The following is a 19309-nucleotide window of genomic DNA, read 5'->3' as shown; positions in this document are numbered from 1 at the left end:
TCCTTCCTTCCTTCCTTCCTTCCTTCCTTCCTTCCTTCCTTCCTTCCTTCTAAGGAAGAAAGAGAGATCTTAGGCAGCAGCAGAGAGAGGGGCAGTGGTGGGGTGACAGCATTAAAGGGTTGCAGCATTAGGAAGGTTGAGAACCGCTGATCTAGACTGCTTCCAAAGACGTACAGAGACCACTTCACAACACTGACCCACTGTAGTTTGGACTGTCCTGAATACCAGGACAGTTTTCACTGCGTCTGGCTGGAGTCCCTCTGTTATGTGAACCCATTTCCTATTGCTTTTTTTTCTCTGAAAAGAAAAACAAGTAATTTACAGTATAAAAACCATTGATATGGACCCTAAAACTACAGAGATACAAGTAGTCTACAGTATAAAAACCACCAATCTGGATCCGAAAACTAAAATTAAACGTGTTTACTTGAAGAAAGTACAAAAGACAATAATGACAGTTGCTCATGATGGAAAGTGAAAGAAATTTCCCCCAAATGAGAGAAAGGCAGGCTGAGAGAAAACTTTTAATTTATCATACGAGTTTGTAGTAGATGGTAAGCCATTTCTTCAGGTTCTCCAAACTGAGAAAGAAAAGAGAAAGAAACTAAAGTTGCCACTCAAAGGACTTAACTTAGAGCACTTGATTTCACCTTTTTAAAAAAAATCTCAAATTAAAATATTCATGTTTTTAGTCGGGCATGGTGACTTGCCTTTAATCCCAGCATCCAGGAGGCTGAGGCAGGCAGATCTCTATGAGTTTGAGGCCAGCTTGGTCTACAAAGTAAGTCCAGGACAGTCAAGGCCACACTGAGAAACCCTGTCTCAAAAACAAAATAAAACAAAACAAAACAAAAAACCCAAACAACTAAAACAAACAAACAAATAAACCATAACCAAAACAACAACAACAACAACATGTTTTACTATGACGAAGCATACATGCAGGTATATCTAACTGCAATGTTCATATTGATTGCTATTCTATCATCTTTTGATTGCTATTGATAGAGATCAGGCTGCGGGTTTAGATGTACATTTACAGGTGTCTACCTCAGCAGATGGATTCATGTGACACTAGGTAAGAGCCCCAGTCCAGGTATCTTAAGCCTCTCCGCTTTAGTTAAGTCGGACCACACTTATGGCTAATAAAAATTGATTGGATGGCCCACAAACGTGCTGCACTTTGCAGTTTTCAGGGGCCCAGTTTTAGCAGGAGCGGTGACAGTAGCGAACATCCATGTATAAATTAGCTTGGTAGCTCCCAAACGGTGGCTCCTGGGCCTGGAGCTGAACACATTCCAGTCATTTGTGCAGCTCCAGGCTCAGCTCCTCTGACGCCAAAGCCAAAGGATTCGTGTTTTATTAATAAACACATTTGCATTTTAAAACAATTTCAGATTTACAGAAAAACAGCAGGGGCTGCATTAAAAAAAAAAAAAATCTCCCTCGAAGACTCCAACATTGGACCTGGTGGAGTGATCTTGAAGGGCGCCCTGCTTATAGGGAATTGCTCGGTCAACATGACTGGTTGAGACCTCAGATAGCACAGCTGGGGCATAAAGCTCCACCCTCCACCCTCTCCTAGGACTCAGTTGGTCTTTCTCAATAGTTCAGCCGCTGCCGCTGGCCCGAAAGGATGGTAGGTGAAGGATGAAATCACACTGTGCCCAGTATAGGAGGAGAGTTCAGCCTGAGAGCTTCTCGTTATCCGTTTATCTACTCCCCAGGCTGAGGCTGTGCCCTTGGGTGAAGGATGATCGATCTTTAAGATTACTCTCTGAGAGACAGGAAGGAGTAGGGAGGCAGGGAGAGGGCCGTGTTGAGCCGGCATCTGGCCTCCCGCCGACAGGGCAGGGGAATCCTGGTAAATTCTTTTCCTATTGGCTTTGTCCATCTAGAAGAATTATATGTTGCAATTCCTCTCTCCAGATGGCAGTTGTGGTTTTGTTTGTTTGTTTTTTTGTGTTTGTTTTTTAAGATCAAATAAATACAACAGATAGGTGAGCGAGCGGAAGCCTGGGCATGTGGAGATTCTGATGCCATCGCTTGGCCCTATGTACCGGGTGTCTGGCACCTTGTTTTACAGAGTTTCAGGGAGTCTCTCAAATGGAGTTCAGTGATTTGAGAGCAGTTAAATTTTCCCAGAGGAAGGCAAGTTTAAAGCTATTTTTTTTAAATGTGAAAATGTTCCATAGAAAGTCCAGATCTCTTTATTAAATGTCTTCTTACAAGTCTGTTGGAACTAGAAAAACATGGCTTTCAAAACACTAAAACACAGACACTTTCAAGGACAAAAGCAGAACTGTAATTTTTAGTATTATTCCTGGATAATAACTGTCCCCCACTGTGCCATGGAGAGGCCTGGAGAAAAATAATGGTCTTCAAGTAAAGGAAACTCCTATCTGTTTCTTTTCTTTCTAGAAGATGGTGTTTTGTATACTTTTAATTTCTTAACAATTAAAAAAAAAATCAATATTTATTTATTTATTTATTTATTTATTTGCATATGTTTTCCCTGCATGTATGAATGTGTACCACATGTATTCCTGGTGCCCTCATAAGTCCAAAAAGAGTTGTCAGTCCCCCTGGAACTGGAATTATGGAGAGTTGTGGGGCACCGTGTGGGTCCTGAGTACTAACGGGGATCCTCTGCAAGAGTTCCAAGTGCTTGTAAGTGCTAAGCCATCCCTCCAGCCCGTGTGCACGCTTTTAGCTGCCGCATTAAAGTGCTTTTCCCACGTGAGAAGGCTTTCTTACAGAAGACAATCACAACAATACATGGGTGACCAAACAGCAAACAATGATAAGTCGGAGGGGCTGGGTACGTGGCTCAGTTGGTAGGATGCTTGCCAGCGTGCATGAGACTCTGGGTTGGAGGTCTAGCACTGAGTAAGCTGGGCATGGCGATGGTCACCTGCCACCCACTGGATGTGAAAGCAGGAGAATCAGAAGTTCCAGCCCATCCTGGACGGCACAGTGAGTTTGAGGTCAGCCTAAATGACATGAGACCTTGGAGAGACAGAGAGAACAGGGAGAGAGAGAGATCATACGGAGGATTTCCATCGCTGGACCCATGGCCTGTAAGACATTAAAGGATCACAGCGCTGAATACACTTAAGTGTGGTTCCTACCAATGTCATCCCACATTGTAAGAGGTTCAGATCTTAATCTTTCTTCACTACAACATGCTGACCCTAATAACTAATTGAACTGAATGCTTAACTAATTGAACATGAATGTCCACAAAGTCCCAAGGGTAGGTCATGTTGTACTGTCGTCTCATTTTAGCCCACAGTAAACCTATGAAGTAAGCTCTGTTATCTTCATTTTACAGTTAGGGGCTCTGTGGTCTTCAGGGCTTTGTAAGTCAGCTAAATGAAAAACTGCAGATAAGAAACGCCAGACTTGGAATTTATAATCGTTGGGTTGTTTTTTTCTTCATTAAATTTGCACTTCTATCATATCATTAACATATTCAAGCAAGCCATTCTTTCTGGAAAATATTTTTTGTAAATTTTTATTGTTACAAGCTTTACAAAGTAGGCTGAAATGAAAAATATACATATATATATAAAATTTCTCCTTTACACCCCAAAAGAGTATTCTGGAAAAAAAAATAATAAACCCAATGTTTAAAAGTATTTAGATTATTAATGTGTGAAAATAATTGAGTGGTAAAATTTTCCTTTAAAACAGTTTTTACAGTCACATTGTCATTTTGACCAGCTGCTCTCCACTGAATCACTTTTAGACTTGTGCGTGTGTGTGTGTGTGTGTGTGTGTGTGTGTACATGTGTGCACGTGAGTATGTGCACACGTGCAGATTGCTCTTTTGAAACAACACAATCCTGGCTGTCCTGGAACCAGGCTGACTTGAACTCAGAGAGACCTGCCTGCCTCGGCCTCCCAAATGCTGGAGTTAAAGACATGTGCCACCACACCAGACCCTTTTGTGTTTCTTGCTTATTAAATGGCCCCTTGTTATACAGCTTTCTCCAGATCTATCAAGATGGGGTTAACCAAGACCACTTAATTCCGCCAGTCAACAACAAGAGAAATAGTTTTCATTTGCTCACTCTGTCACTGGTGTGAGGTTTCGCTTGGAGTAAAAAAATCAAGCAATGCATATGTACTTATCTAATTTTCCATCTATAAAAACTAGAATTAGGTGGAAGGAGGAAACGAGGTGTGATTTCTACACGTGGCGCTGATCCTTAAAGGAACTGGAAGTGACCTTGTATGTCGCCATTATAGACGTCACTATGTCCAGAAGCCATCAACTCATGATACGAATCATTTTAGTAATGCAATTATAAGGAGTTAAGATTAAGTTTTAACCAATGATGCTATTTGAACACCTGTTTTGTTATTTTTGCTCTTATCTAAGTAAGTCTCCTTGACGACAACCAGCCCCATTCTAATAATAATGTCACCATGCAGAACAGTTTTTGGGTTCCCTTTAAGACTGTAGTCATGGGGGCCAGAGAGACAGCTCAGTGATTAAGGCACGTGTTGCTATTGCAGAGGGCCCAGGTTAGATTTTCAGCGCCATCCATAACTCCACTTCTATTTGCAACCATCCATAACTCCATTCGCAGGGGACCCAATGCCCTCTTCTGGCCTCTGAGATCACTTGGCATGCACATGGTGCACACACACACACACACACACACACACGCACAGCTACATGAAGGCAAACAGTTATACACATGAAATAAATAAATGTAAAAAAAAAAGAAAGAAACATTTTCTTTTGAAGCATAGTTCAGTCTGCATCCTTCGGGTGTGATGAACTTGTGAAGTATTAGGAATTATTACACAAATCAAGTACCCAGCTAAATAATATGGTTTCATATGAAACATTCACAGAAACCCCCACCCTGCTTCCGAAGTACTGTCATGGGAGAGCAAATTCACTGACCACAACCATCTCTTCTGCATAGACCTCAATATCTGGAATCTTTAGAATTTCTGTTGTGAAGTCTGGCGAGTAAATAATTCAGAAGCTCTAATGCATCCTCTTGGGATCTAAAGCCCCTAATTGCCCATTAAAACAAATAAAGTGGCAAATTGATGGGATTTGGGGAGAATCCGAAGGGGCCAGCTGAGGATATGAGATACATCTTGAGGTCTCTAAATAGATGAACCTGTGACCCGAAGGGAATGAGCTAGGAATCTCCTGCTGCAGCAAATGACAGTGAATTAACTGTAATAAAATCCCATGACAAAGTTCGTGCATTCCAGCCTCGGTGCCTATTCTCAAAGGACCTAAGCAATAATTGCAAATGACACTTGCATTGTGTCTGTATCCAAGGATCTTCAAACATGTCATAAATATCAACATGACTCCATCTTCCTTCCTAGAATTTTGATGCACCATTTTTTGCTTTAATTGAGAGACTTGAAGTAAAAGTCTACATTTATTCACTAGTATCCAGAGTAGTTAGTGCTTTGCACATTGGTACCTCTCAAATACAAGAATGTCCATTAAGATATCTTCCTGCTTAGGTCTTTGTATGTAACAAGTCTATTTTCTTCTTGTTTCTAGGCAGCCATGTTTTGACTTTCAGTGTTAACAGGCTTTTTTGTTTGTTTGTTTAAATAAATTATAAACTCACTTTAACAACGTTGTTATCAGCAGCAGCACAAAATAAACAAAACAAGCAAACAAAAAGGGCAAGTGAATAAAAACTAAGCCCTTTCTCACTGAGGGGGAGGGAGGAAACTAACTCAAAGTCTCTGGTCCTTCACATTACCAATTTGCATCTGCTTAAAATGTGGCCAGACTTAAGAACGGGATAGCTCTGTTCTCGAGGAACTAGTGGTTGTCAACACAACTGCACGTATGCAAACACATCCTTTTTCATTGTATCCAAACACATCCTTTTTCATTGTATCCAAACACATCCTTTTTCATTGTATCCAAACACATCCTTTTTCATTTTGCTGCAGAGGAGTGACTCTAGGAACAACCTAATACACAAACAGAAATTTTATGGTGTGCTTGTTGTTTCTACAGAACGTAGAAATACCTGCAGTGGGAAACAGCTTCAGATTTAGGTACTGACAACTTTTGGTTCTTTTTCTCTATATTTTCAGATGGGGCTTAATGTGTCTTTATTTTCACATATAAAACCATTGGCAAGGTACCAGACAGAGTCAACTGAGTTAATCATCTTATGCAACGTGCTCGGCAACAAGTTGGAGGACTGACTGATTTTACTTGAATCTGGAGTGAATTACCCACATACCCTCCCTTGGGTACTTCTAAGCGCTTGTTTGCGTAATTGAAATTCCCTGCATTTTAATACGTGAGGTTAGGTTTTAGATTTTGACAGTGATTTTTCACCATAGCTTGATTAGGAAAATGGTTTCAACATTTCTCATATATATGCGTGCCAAAAAAAAAAATACATATATATATATATATATATGTATATATATATATTTTTTTTTTCTGGCTCAAAGGCTGTTTTGACTGTCACAGCAAAACAGCAAAGCTGAACATGGACAATGGTGTTGCTGCCTCCTAAGGGGCCCTTAGAGCTTCCCGATTGAAGGTTAGGACCTATGGGCACCGTGCCATGTCCAGTTTGCAAAGCGTTCTGGCTCTCAGTTTACTCACGAATACAATGAGGACAATGATGCCCAGGAACTCAGATAATCACTTTTGTGACCGATCTTAAGCCGCGCCCGTGGATTCGTTGAGTGAATAGACAATTCCCATGTCATTCACGCGACATTTACATGTCTAATGCTCAACATTCTTGGTTTGCTCTTGGATAGTCTCACCAGTGGAAACCACCGATCCATTCAGAGATTTCACGTTCTGTCACCGTACCCTGTGCATCAAGGATTTACCAGGACTACGGAGTCCAGTAGACTCAGGTGTGATGACAGAAACAGTCCTCCGTATTCGTAAAGTTGAAAAGATCCAACAAGACGCTCACAGCCCCTACAGCTATACAGATTTTCCATGGGAAGTACTGGATGTGGGATGATTATGCTCATTAATATGGATGAACATTTCTTGAAATTTTCTACTTAGAATATTGAAATACTTCGTAGGTTGCTCATCTGCAGTAGTGACTGGCGCTTATGTAAGGTAATGAGGCTTCAGGGGTTCCTTTTGTTGTTGTTTGGTGTTTTTAAATAAGCCTGGCACTCCGCTCTGGATTCTGCTCATATTGGCTTGTGTAACTGGCTTGTTCTTTTCACTCCTCATCTTCTGGGTCTTGATTACACAACCTAGACTCGGCCAATTTTTTTTTTTTTCAGTCTGACTCAGTCTTATTTAAATTACTGGGGGCAAGGGCTGTGGACACATTCCCAAGAAAGGAAGAGATTCGGTCTTCAGGGCCAGCTATAAGATCACATACAGAGAACGACCTCAAGTGCAGCCACTTGGGGGATTTTGATGACTCCTTAGCCATGATGCCTGATGACAAATGTTGCTGCCATCTGCACCCATCTTTTTTTTTTCTTTTCAGCCAATATTTATGGATGGATGCCAAGCAGTGAGCTCAGTGCTTTTTATAGATCATTCAGTTTAATCGGTACCATTTAATGGTCGGCAATCTTGTCCATGTCTACCTACGTTACCTCTTTAACAAGAAGTTTGGAGGTTGGGTTGTTGTGGATGACTAGGGCTTTCTTTTACTGTTCTTAGACAAGGTTTGGTGTCCAGCAGCAATCCTTGCTTTTGATGAAACACTTCCTCACCCAGGCTCACTCGAGAGGCCTTGCAGAAAACAGCTAGGCGAGATTTTCCCTTCTCTGTGTCCTTTTGCATTGGTTTACAGACCACTGAAGAAATGCTGCTGTGGATTTATAAAAAGGAGCCATGTCCCAAACTCCTTTCTTCTCATTAGATAACCTTGCTTCTCTCAATAGCGCATGGAGGTCGCTGGGTGGGAAATCTCTCTCTTCTTTTTAAATTCTCCATTTGTTTGGACTTATCTTTATGCCTTCTACTAACCCATCCCAGATTTTCTTCTAATTACTTCTGCTCTGAAATCCACATACCCGATGGCCAATTTATCACCCTCTCCCCCCACTTCTCTCCTTCCCTTCTTTCCTTCTTCCTCCTCCTCTCTCTGTCATCTTTCCATTACTATAACAACAACACATCTGAGTAGATGAAAGTAACTTTTTTTAAGGATGAAAGGCTCATGGCTTTAGCACTTTCAGTTCATGGTTATGTGGCCTCATGGTCTTGACTCCATATCAGCACAGGACATCATAGCAGGAGTTTGAGGCAGAGGAGCTCTGTTTACTTTATAGCAACCAGGAAGGAGAGGGGAAGAGAAGGGAGGGAAGAGGAGGGGAGGACATCAGGGATCCAGGTACTTGCTTCTATGGTGAAATTCTCCAGTGACCTATATTCCTTCTATCAGGTTCCACACTGTAAAGATTCTACCACCTCCAAAGAGTGCCACAGGCTGGGAAAACTTTTGCCTCAGCCTTTGGGTAGGTACTCCAGCTTCAAATTTCAGCATCGTCTGTCTCTTTCCAATGGCAGTTGTCAGAGGAGACTAAGTATGAGCAGGTGCTGGGCTCCAGGTTAGGTAGGTAGGTAGGTCCTGACTGAGTCTCTGGGCTCACCCTCCAAGCACACCATCCCTTAGCTTTGCTTCTCTTTCATCTCCTCCTCCAGTCTTCTCATCTGGCTCTGCTTCTGCCATGACAGTCTGTGCCTCTATGATCTGACTTCTACTGCCAATGACGGGCCAAGAGTGAAGTCCAGGAACATCCAAGGCTTGGCTTCCCTGGTCTTGTTCTCATTCCCATAGTTAATAGTGTTTAATTGCTCCTTGGGGTTCTTTCTGCCTTCTCTCAAGGAAACTCTCTATTCTTGTTTTTCTACAATCCTTTTCTCTACTTTGTTTTCAGGGGGCATCAGAATGAGTGAGTGCTTTTCCTCTGCTGTCCCTACTTCACTGCTATTTTCCAGGGCACCCACCTCCCTTTTTCCTGTCAGCACAGCTTTGCCAAATGATATCAAGATCTCCCACAAGAACGCCAGTCTCCTACGTTGTCGTGACTAGTGGATCTCTGCATATCTCCAATCTGGCTCTTCTATTTCACTTCTTGCTTCTAAGTTCATGTCACAGCTGTCCATCTTGACTTCTATAGACACCCCATTCCATAGACGTGTAGAATTTACTGTGTCCTATGCCAACATCATTGTAAACTTTCCCAAACTTTCCCATTTTCTTCCCCTTAATATTCTACTTCAGTTAATGATAGAGATGAAATGGCGTGGAAAGAAAACATGATGGATTAACATTCCTAAATTACACAGTATGCTTTTTATATATGCATAAAATATACTTCTTATAAATGCAATTGTTAGAAACACTTCCAAAAAATGAATTCCTCAAGAATGAGAAAAAAAAATTGCACACAGTAGGGCAAAGAACACACACCATGTGTTGCTTCTTCTTCGCGTCACTGTTACATCAGTATTTATCTCAAGTCTGTGTTCTGAGTGCAGGCTTCTGCCAGTGAAAGAACAACCAAAGAAGCAGACTCTCAGCATCTTGTACTTTCGGGAACTTGCTCTCTGTCTTCACAGCCCCTGTGCTGGGCTGGACTGTAGCGACAGAAGTTCTCCAGGCTCATGCGTGTGCTGAAGACACAAGCACTGCTGATTGAAGGTCAAGCAGGCGGACCGCGCTAATTGAAGCTTCCGTATCTGCTGTCTGCTGACACTCAGCAGTCACTGCGGTGGGCGTCAGAACGGAGACCACATCAGGTTTTTCATGGAGGAGCATTTTGCCCCTGACATCGTTTAGAACTGGCGCCATATGTTCATAATAAAAAACAAACCAACAACAACAACAAAAAAAAAACAAACCCAAAACCCAGAATGGATTTTAGTAAGCTTTAATATAATTTTTAAAATTCTCTACGTGCAAACATTTCTTGTTGTCTCATGGGTTAGGCAGTTCCCAAGTCCTATTACCCTTCGTACACTGTTATTCCATAGAATCAATTGCCTCTAAAAACTTTATGAAGACACTTCTTCCTTGTTTCCAATATCAGGGCTTAGTTCAGGAACTCAGGTATTTCTCCTTCCTAAGTTATTGTACCTTAGACTCCGTACCAGCATGCCCGGGCACACACACACACACACACACTATCTCTTCTAGTTTACTCTTTATATCAGAATTAACTCTTTTAAGAGATCTTATCACACTACTTTTCTGCCTCTTAATGGCTACATGAATAAATAAAATTCCTGCTCCGAACATCCAAGGCTTTGTTATAGAAACCCAGCATCATCAGGGTGAGCCCCGGCTCCCTCTGCTCCAGTAAAAACCACCTCTCCTGACACCCCAGATGGAACATGTTTTTGCCTGTCTTGTTTGCATATGCTGTCACAGAAGGCTAGGCCGTCTCTTTCCCTCTCCATCCTTTGGGAACACATTCCCCAGTCTCTCAGACTTAGTCACTCACATGGCACGTTACAGATACCTCATTACAGGACATAGCACACCAGAACACATAAAATATTACAATTTTAACATCACACTCCCTGCTTCCCTGAGATCACTGATTGGACCATGAAGACATGCATAATGTCTTATTCATCTTCAAGTTCTCACGACCTATCTTAGTGACTGACAAATGGCAAAAAGATATTGGAAATGCCACCTGGAAAAAGTCTATCCGAATCAGTGGAGAATGAGCCACATGTGCATGCACTTTGGAAAGCAAACTAACTGATTTCAAATTAGCATGGTTCGGATATTTCCCATTATGAATGAACCTTATACTACTGAGGAGAAAGCCAGGTGCTTAGAAGAACCGCTATGATATTTATGTTACATTTAAAACATGCGAACCACACAACACCTTAGATAGGGATACACACATACGGAAGCATAAAAGTGAAATCTAAAAAAAAAAATCATTCTATTTAAGGGTTAAGAATGGGAATGAGATTAGGGATGGATAAATATTGGTCTCTATATTGACAATACTTTATTCAGTACTCTATGCAGAAAATGTACAAATTGCCATGAAAGCCGGAAAGAAATAAGAAAAGCACGTGACGTCACTGGATTTCCATGTCTAGACCCGGTGAGGGTCAAGCACCATTTCTGGGACGTCCCTGGCGTGGTCCTGACAATGATTCAGATGTGCATGCATAATTTCCCTCGCTTCCTGGCTACTCACCTTGTGTAACCTTGTCATCACACATGGTTTAAAAATGGGCAGAAGATTTCCCTGCTTAATTTGCTCTTCCTTTGTTTTTTTACCTTACGCTGGGCTGCGAGGCCCTCCCACAGGACATCCTTTCCCAGGGAAAGCACTCACTGGCTTTTAGGTTCTACTAGACGGGTAGTTAATAATTTTCATAGCCTTTCATTTTAGTGGTAAGCTTATTTGCCCTAGGCTACCAGTAAAACATATAGAGCTTAAAAATACCTACTTATTCTGACTGGGCTGTTCTGTGTTTTTTTTTTTAAGTCTTATTTTATTTTATTTTTTTATGTGTATGAGTGTTTACCTGCATGTATGTCTGCGCATCATGTGGACCTAGCACCCACAAAGGCCAGAAGGCACTGTATTCTTCAGGACTGGAGCTAAGGAGGGCCAAAAGCACAATGCCCTTTGGGACTAGAGGTACAGTTGGCTATGAGCTACCATGTAGGTGCTGGGAAGTGAACATGGGTCAGCTGCAAGAGCAGCAAGTGCTCTTAAACACTGAGATGTCTCCTCACTTTCTGCTTGGACTTTTCTTAACTTAAGGCAAAGTTACAGATTCTCAAAATCATTCACAATATTCTCACCTTCCAACTTACAGGTAAGCTAACACTCACATAGTAATGGCACATTCGACTATTTCCTTTCCTAAGAGGATTATTGGGGCCTAGTCTCTGAGAGCACTTTCTTCTTAGAGCATAAGACAGCTGGCAATAGAGCTCCAGCCAGCATTACTGTTTCATGAACAGAATGTAAAAAGAGTGTCCCACACTAGACACACAAAACTCTCTCTAGCTGGCCTGGAGCTAAGGGGAAACCAAGAAAAGGTTGCAATATTGAAGATTGAACAAAGCTGGGTTGTAGAATTTAAGGATCGTGTTCTTACAGCCTGGTCTTCATACTTTTTCTCATTATTCCTTTACATAAAGGGGGAAAAGGGGAATTTAAACAGTTGATTGGGGCTGTGGATGTAGCTCAGTTGGTAGAGTGCTTGCCTGACATGGACATAGCCCTGGGTTCAATCTCCACAGCTGCTTAGGATGCATTCCTGTAATCCCAGCACTCTGAAGAAGAAGCAGGGGCTGGAAGACCAGTTTAGGGTCATTCTGGGTCATATAGGGAGTTTGAGACCAGCTGGGGACACATGGGATCCTGCCATGAAATAATTAAATGAAATAAACCATCTGATAAAAGTAGGTGATTGTAGAAGAGGTTTCTCTAAAAGAAAAGAAATGAAACGAAAAAAGAATTTTGGAAGAGGAGTGTTCTTGACAAGATCTATCAACCAGCTAGGGATGGAGAAAGGAAATCCATTTCAATAACATCTTCCTCCGGACTGAGTGCCCCCTTTCTTCACTGGTGGAGCACTGCTGTGTGGGTAAAAGCTATAGCTGCCATCCTGGAAGAGTTCTTTTCCCAGTGCTGGGTCTCCCTGCAATGGGGGAATGAGCTGCCTTTAGCCCTTGGCCCTAAGACTGCAAGTTCTTAGCAGATTCACTCGGTCCAAGCTTCCTTTGTCCTCCCACTTCCTGCCATGCTAACTTGCTCACACTTCTCCACTAATGAAGCCATGCTCCCTTCTCTTTCCTGGCTCCATAGCCTGTTCCTTAGCCCTTCTGGGGTGTAAATCATAAAAACATCCAAACCACAGCAAACGCATCATCCTGAATATCCTGAATTTACATGAATGACTTAATGTAAACGATTTAATTTACATTAAATGATCTCCTGGGGGATCATTGCTCTTTGTTGCAGTAGGAAGTTCTCTTCAAGAGTAAGCATTATAAACATCAACTTAATGACAACAGAATTTTCAGTGATTTCATTAGGGGTCATGGGTAGGGAAAAGTGGGGATAAAAAGGCTTCCTTCAAGATGTATTTCTAAATATAACTAATATGGGACTGAAAATAGCTTAAAACTTTAATTCTATCCTTCTAAGGATTGGAATTGCTTAATCTTAAGATGGATCACACTTTATGTGTTTGTAATCTTCTTTTGAAGCTTATTGATGTCTGAGAAAAAGGACACTTTCCCCTGATCAAAATGGGTAAGCATTTGCATTGAAAGCAAGAACCTGTTTCAACTAATCATTTTTGATAGGTTTTTCAACATAACCCCTGTGAGCTAGATCTTACAGGAAATAAATGGAGGGAATTTCATAGGTGAAGTTTTTTTCTTCCAAGTGCTCAGTCCTTTCCTTTCATCCCCCTACAGGTTCTCTGCCCCTGCAGGAATATGTACATTTAGAAGGCACTCCTTCAGAACTTACCTCCCCAAATGGCTGCATATGATGAAAACCTTTGCTCTGGCATCTTAACAAATGTCCAATCTCAAGTCCCCATGTGTCTGCCATTCGTGGAGAAGGCAGTTAGCATGTCCTCATTTAGGGAACAAATTAATTTCTCTCATAAACACGCTTGCATTTGGGACACCCCTGACTTTTAGTCACTGATTAGGTGCTCTGCAAGCCTCTCCTTACAGTGACTGCAGTTCTCTGCATTCATGTCCTTTGGAGACAACCTGGAACAGTAGAATGTTCTAGATCAACAGGATTTCGGTTTAGGTTCTACCACTGGGGAGGCTTTGCTGGCTAATTTAATTTTCAGCTCCGGCATCCCTTTCTGAAAAAAAAAAAAATGGAAGTGATTGCCACATTATCTTCTAGAGCGGTTGGGAGAATCAGCTAACTATGCTTTTAAGTCCAATACAGGGGCAGAGGTCCAATGACTCGTAGTGTCCTCCCTTCCTTTTGTACTTGCTGCCTCTCTGGAAAGGCTGTCTGCTGTGAGCTCCTCAGTGAGCTATACCTCCCCTTGTCTGCATGGCACACTGCTCAGCAATGACGTTTGGAGGTACAGGCTTGCTGCCTTTCTTCCTCAGAGCACATACTTCCTCTAGAAGAACAACTGGAGTTATCTGATTTGTCACTGAAGTCTCTCAGCGCCCTTCCAGAACAGGTGCTTAATGACTGACTGGACCATGCCTGTCATTACAGAATCACTGAATGGCAGAGCTGGCAAGGGCTACCGTGAAATAAGGCCCTAACTTTGGTAAGGCTATTTACATAGAACCAGGCAATATTATTTTTAGTGCTCGTTGCACTAAGCCATACTTCCTGATGATGATGGAGAAGGAAAATGACACGATGATGTGTTCCAGGGGTGCCGGCACACACCTTTAACCTCTGCACTCGGGAAGCGGAATCAGGCATATCTCTATCAGCTGGAGGCCTATATGGTTTATATAGAGTCCTAGGCCAGCTAAGGTTACATAGTGAAACCCTGTCTCAGAGAAAGAAAGAGAGAGACAGAGACAGACAGACAGAGATAGAGACAGAGAGGACATGTTTGATACAGTGACCCATCTCATACTGCCCATGTCTTCCACACACATGATATATTGAGGCAGGGTTTCGCTGTGGTTTGAAACTATGCCAACCTGGCTGGGGTTCCACTTGTGGATATCTTCCTGTCTCTGCTTCCTGAACCATATATCCAAATAATACTCTTCAGGTATCTTTGAGGGTCTGAGAGTGGTGGGTAGGGCAAACATTATTAACATATCCATGTTTTCTCTACGTGCATATGGCTGACGCCAGAGAGGAAACACTGACCATCAGCTCTCTGTGGCTCTTTGGTCTCGCACGCATCAACTATTCTTAATTAAACAGTTTTACACTGTTTTAATGAGTGCAGCTCGAAACGGACTGTGAAGTAAATAATGCTATTCCTCATCACAGAGCCCGTCTCTTGAGGGAAGTTGATTGCATGACATCCAGCTGTGTAGCCAACACCTCCCTTGTTCCATTTGAGAGATCTGACAATAGGCCCTGGGAAAGGATGCCCTTTGTGTAACAGACACCGCTGTGGGTGCAGGTGTTTCCCCTCATGAGCCAGAAGCAGCTGTCTGCTCGGGCAGAATATGTGGCAGCTTGACATGTATCTGGATGCATCTAACAGGAAAAATATGGCCCATAAATTGTACTAATAAAATGCCCTCGTTGAAAATTTGACTGACCTATGAAAAGCAAGCCTTTGTCCTTCAACACCAAGAAAGGGCAAATCTCACAGAAAACACCCAGGATTGGTTCCAAATTTAGGATTTGTATGCCGAATGCCTAGTCTACCTTTGCTGTATTCTATGAGACACGTGACCATGTGAAACACATAAACGCAAGATTCTATCTCACTTTCTGATTTGTGAAATGTTAGCTGGAGATTAATTTAACATGTCTGCTGTGCATCAAACATCGAAGGAGGCTCAGAAGATCGGAATGGACCTTCAGATCAGGATCCAGTGGTTGCAGAGAAGCGACAGAACATTTTCAAACAGTTTATAAGGAAATAAACAGACCAAGCACCAACTTCTCCGAGAATGGAAGAGAAGCACATTACCACCCCAAACATTACTCCTTTAATTTGAGGTGCTGATGAAAAACAAAATAAGAACCCTCAGAACACATGCTAAATATTTACTTACAAAATTTGAACTACACCTTTGTGAACTTTGTTCACAAAGTATTTCTATTATTTTTAGGACATGAAGAGTACGAAGAGTTACCATAGTGTTTCCATCTTTTCACAATACTTGAGGGTTTTTGCTATAGTTTTTTTTTTTTTTTTTTTCCCTTTCTGATTTCTCTGAAGGGGAGTTTACTTTGAGATTATTTTGTTTTATGAGATGACTTTTAGCGAAAATTGTTCTTTCTTTCCAGTCCACGCGCATAAGAGGCACAGTCAGTAACGGTTGTTTAGAAACAACCGTAGGGGGGTGGGGAGTTGCTGAATCATTTTGTAAACTGTCATCTGGAGATTTGGAATTTTGTTCTCAAATAGCCACTGCAATTTGGAGAGGTTTTCTGCGGTAGGACGTTTATAAAGGTGAAGACAAAATTCACAAACTTAGGTGAAAAGGAAGAGATGAAGGGGACGGCTGTGCCCAAGGCCCATGTAGCGCTGTTCAGTGACAATGAGACAACACACAGGCCAGAGGGGAAATGGATGGTGATGGCTGAGTGTTTGCTTTACACAGTTTTGTTATCTGTTAGTTAAGGGGAAAATCATGCTGATTTTAAAACAATACTTTAGTTACAGATGTTTCCAGACCCCTTCCCTGATCTAAGGAAACAAAATACCATTCAGTAACAAGCCCAGATTTAGAGATGGGGCTTGTTCCAATATAAACATTTCTTAGTTAGACCTTCTCTATGAAAGTGCATAGTCAATTTTTCCATATACAGTGGGAAAGACAAAGCTTTTTAACTTAAAAGGCGTTCTCTCTTGCCTGCAGTATGGAGATCCTGGGGTGGACAATCCGGAGAAGCCACCTCATGGTTCATTCTTGGTATGAGGCTGAGTGTTGATGACTCCATTAGAATTATACAGGAACTTGTGTGTACACCCAACAGACAGCTTGATGCCGTTCAGGCTTCTAGTGCTCAGTATGGTCATTTATTCACTTGGTGTTTCTGTTTCATGTGTCACTGTTTACTTAAGGCTTTGCTTAGGGCTTGGCACAAAGCAGACATTCAACAAATAACCGAGGAATGCATAAACAAGCGAGCTGAGCGCCCGTTATACTCAAGGCACTTGCAGGGGCCATTTGGGGAGTCAGAAGATGACTCACAAACTGTCCCGCTCTATACACTTTCACTAGGGGTGTCTAAGGCATGTCACTCACCACGACACACTAACACAGTAAGAACTGTAAGACTCTTAGGTACCTGTTGAGAGATATGGAGAAATCATGCCACACTGAAGAAGAGGCACAGATGAATTTTAACAGGGCAGTGGGGAATCCAGAACAACTCTTTGGATGGGATGGTAACGTACAGGGTTTTCAGAAAGTAGAGAATGGAAGCTGGATGGGGAAATGATAGGGAAGAATTTTCCTTGTTCCTGTATGGGAAGGCTTGAGGCTTGAGGTTAAGTTTTTGCCTATTGCTCATAGGGTCAGCATCTTTCACTTCCTATATTCAGTCTCAATAAAGATAGCACATGGATCTGCTCCTTTAACTTGTTGGAATTTTTTGGGGAAGGTTAAATCAGTACCAGAGATTAGACTTGTGTGAACTCTGCAATTTTCTGGCTTACAATACGGTCGCACGGCTCCTTCATCATACGTTGTCAACAATATTGAAGACTCCCTCTAATCCTTAGAATAAGTGTTAGGTGGCTCTGGAAGCTTTGTTAATTCTTTGTGGCCACGAGGAGCCCGCAAGTCACTTTTATGTGGCTTGTGAGGAATCTTGAAAGTGACAATAAATTTCAAGTTATAAATAGGGACAATGCCATTTACAAAGGGACTATTTTTATTTCTATCCTCTTTCATTCTATCCAGCTGAGCTAGGGAAGGAATTGAGAAAATATTTGGTTTTGTGGCTGGGGACTACAAGACTGAGTTAACTCATTCAGAGCATGTTAAGAAATAACGAACCTGATGCCCTCAGCTGTCCTCAGTCCTCAGCTACCCAGTCTCCAAGGAGCTCACCCAGATCAGGTAATTGCTCTAATTTAAAGTTTTCACTATAGTATTTAAAAAATTTCCTCCTTGCTTGAAGTTGATAAACTTCTTTGATGGTTGAACCACACTCAAAGGAAATCTCTGCTTATTTTTTCACTTGAGGAAAAATAAAACACATTTCTCTATGAATATGATCTTATGCTGGAAGATTAAAACAGAAAAGACTGAAATCAAACAAAAGCTCAACCAGTTTAAATAAACCAACTTGGGGAGATAATGCCTTATGGTTAAAAACTTAATCTATTGGTTACTGTTCCAAAAAAGCAAATGGAAGATCAGACAAAACAAGCAGGAAAAATAAGGCTATTTCCAATGAAAAATTGATGTACTATGTATCTAAGAAAACAGACACACACACACACACACACACACAGATGTGTTGTCTGCTGAAATAACAATAAATACTTGCGGGGATTAGAAGAGGCCCAACCCTTTCATTAGAACTTGGAGGTTTTAAGCACCTTAGAGAGTGTATAAACCTTCCTTCATAAAGACCATTACTTCATCCTTACCAATATATATCACCTTCAACACCTGCTGCACCGAGGCGCTTTCCTCTATCAAAGACTCAGGATGAACCAGGCATAGCAGGGTCTGCCATTTTGAAACTGAGCCAGGCAGTGGGCATCAGGCTAGAGCTAGCCTATCACTCTAATGCCTCATTATTTTGCTGAGTACACGGGGACTGTCTTAACCTTCTGCAACCCCCTTTATTCTGTCCTCTATAATGTTCAAGGCACCTCTTGATGTTGTTTGAGTCAAATCCAGATTATATTACAAAGTCTAACAATTCTGCTGTGACCTGTCAAATTCCTCTAGGGAAATGGATATTTAATGTCCTTGCTGTTAGAGTATGAAGAAACCAACACTGGAAAATCTCTCTAAATAAAAGTGGAGATGGTGGGATTGTTAGGGAGTAGGCTGGGAGGGTCATGGTGGGGGGTATAAACTCAAACAGAACACCACCTTGGAGCTATGACACATTTACTTCCTTCGTTAATGTCTTACATTTCCATTATTTTGAAACAGAATAGGGGAGTTCCTGAAATCATGTAGAAACCTGACCGTAGGCTGTGCAGGGGGAATACCAGACATGATATGCTCTGGGAATGATGTGGAAATGTCTTTCTGCAGTTGTTTTGCAACAAAAGAATTATTGTTCACACTTGAAATACACCTGTCTTTCTTCTCTTTTAATATCAAGGGCTTTTTTTTTTTAATTTTTTATGTGACCGTCAGAAAACGTTAGCCAGAAATTCTTAAGTCTTTTTGTACTTGAATGTTTAAATTTTAAATACAAGTGTGGAAAGTGAAATTTGGAGGGTTGACAGCTGTATGAAGCCATGGCTAAAATCTCTAAAATGAAAGGAAAGGGGGGTGGTTAGTGTCACTGTAAAATTCACAATTAAGAGACATGTAACAACTCAAAGCCAAGAGGACCTCTAATGTGTGTGAGTGTATGTGTGACGTATACACATGTGCATATCACATGTCTTACTCTGTCACTCTTTACCCTGGTCCCTGAAACGGGACCTCTCACTGAACCTGGGACTAACTCACAGCCAGTGGGT

At 41.7% G+C, this 19309-nt stretch overlaps 1 protein-coding gene across 1 annotated transcript in view; it reads right to left on the bottom strand.

Moving 5' to 3' along the window:
• The window catches only part of Lama4 (laminin subunit alpha 4), a 145056-nt gene that overhangs the window by 110603 nt on the left and 15144 nt on the right, over window positions 1-19309 (bottom strand). The window lies entirely within an intron of this gene.

The sequence above is a fragment of the Meriones unguiculatus genome, chromosome 20, assembly GCF_030254825.1.
Source record: "Meriones unguiculatus strain TT.TT164.6M chromosome 20, Bangor_MerUng_6.1, whole genome shotgun sequence".
Lineage (NCBI taxonomy): Eukaryota > Metazoa > Chordata > Mammalia > Rodentia > Muridae > Meriones > Meriones unguiculatus.
The sequence above is the reverse complement of the archived record's forward strand: the minus strand, read 5'-3'. Positions and strand labels throughout refer to the sequence as shown.